We start from the raw sequence: 1,793 nt of genomic DNA, 5'->3' as shown, positions 1-1,793 counted from the left end.
AGAGGCGGTGTGGTTGCGAAGTGTAGACTCAACTGATTCAAACCTTGTATTTGCAGATTGTATGAATTTAGTCAAGTGCTTCTCTAGGTCACTCATTCGGGTTTCCAAACCTGAGACTTTGTTTTCCACTTGAGGGGCTTGTTGTTGTTGTTGGAAACCTAGTGGCCCCATGGCCTTTTGTGGACCCTGGTTACTCCATGAAAAATTGAGATGATTCTTCCAACCCAGATTGTAGGTATTACTATATGGGTTTCCTTGAGGTCTCATGCCATTACATACAAAATCAACATTCTCCACTGAAGTAACATCACCAATAGAGATTGGGCAATCGGAGTGAGCATGTCCTCCACCACACCCGGTGCAATTAGTCACAGCCGCCAATCTGTTTGAAGTTAGAAGATCTAACTTCTTACTCAAATTTTCCACTTGGGCTGCCAATGAATTTACCGCATTTATTTCATGAAGACCGACCACCTTTTTCTTCTCCCTAGCATTCCATTGGTAGCTGTTTAACCCCATTTTCTTCAATCAACTGACGGGCCTCATTGGGGGTCTTGCTACCTAAGGTACCTCCTGATGCCGTATCCAAGAGTTGCCTTGTACTCGGGTTCAAACCATTGTAAAAGGTTTGAACAATCATCCACTCCGGGAATCCGTGTTGCGGGCACTTCCTCAGGAGCTCCATGAACCTTTCCCATGTCTTAAATAGAGTCTCCAATTCCAACTGAACAAAGGATGAGATCTCGTTCCTAAGCTTTGCTGATTTTCCGGGAGGGAAATAACGAGTTAGAAAAGCTTCCACCATCTTCTACCACATGGTAATTGACGCTCTAGGTAACGAATGTAGCCACTGCTTCGCTCTCCCCTTTAGGGAAAATGGGAAGGCTCTCAATTTGATGGCATCATCTGTCACCCCATTTATCTTCAGCATATCACACACCTCAAGAAAGCTCTCTATGTGACTGTTTGGATCCTCATCGGCCAAACCGTTAAACTGTGCGGATTGCTGCAACATGTGGATGAATGCTGGCTTCATCTCAAAGTTCTGAGCTGTAATTGGGGGACGCACAATACTCGATTGTGTTCCTGATACTGAAGGTCTGGCATAATCGGACAATGTTCGCTGTTGCTCATTCTGTTCTGCCATGTTTTTAGATTCTGCTGCTTCCAAATCAAGTGTATTAGATTGTTCTTGCATAGGCTCTTTCCCTTTTCGTCTAAGTGTATGTTCAAGCTCAGGATCCCCATCAATTAATATTGAGGGATTCCCTCGGGTCATAACTTGTAGCTACAACCAAAAAGAAAGAAAAAGAAATCAGGACAATGATAGAATAAGAAGATATGAAATAAAATATGTGGTGAAATAGCTAAGAAAACAAAGTGCAAAGTATCTCTAAACGCCTACTCCCCGGCAACGGCGCCAAAAACTTGACAAGATCCCCTTGCGTATATCCCGCAAGTACACGGGTTTGTCGAAGTAATAATCCCTGATGAGCGGGTATCGAATCCACAAGGAGTAGGGAATAAAAATACTTAATTCGATTCTTAGCTATGTAAAAGATCAATGATAATGAGTGTGACAATAATTCAATTCCCAACAGTAAAAGCAACAAGTAAGAGAGCAAAAGTAAAGAAGGGGTAAGGCAATCGATAAAGATGGGGTACCCAGATAATGCTCTGCCTAGGATAATTGTTTCAAGTGTAAGAACCCTTTATTATGCTTCCTAATCAATGCAATGGTGAGTCGTGGAAATCCTTAATTACATAGTCCCAAATCTAAGGTCAATTATGCC

At 42.4% G+C, this 1,793-nt stretch overlaps 1 non-coding gene across 1 annotated transcript; it reads left to right on the top strand.

Annotated features, from left to right (window-relative positions):
• Window positions 1-650: 650 nt before the first annotated feature.
• Window positions 651-757, top strand: LOC120272771. Its single transcript, XR_005540308.1, has one exon. It is a non-coding gene; the product is annotated as a small nucleolar RNA R71 (small nucleolar RNA).
• Window positions 758-1,793: the final 1,036 nt, after the last annotated feature.

Source organism: Dioscorea cayenensis, chromosome 11 (assembly GCF_009730915.1).
Source record: "Dioscorea cayenensis subsp. rotundata cultivar TDr96_F1 chromosome 11, TDr96_F1_v2_PseudoChromosome.rev07_lg8_w22 25.fasta, whole genome shotgun sequence".
NCBI lineage: Eukaryota > Viridiplantae > Streptophyta > Magnoliopsida > Dioscoreales > Dioscoreaceae > Dioscorea > Dioscorea cayenensis.
Note: the sequence above shows the minus strand (reverse complement) of the source record. Positions and strands in the feature narration are given on the sequence as shown.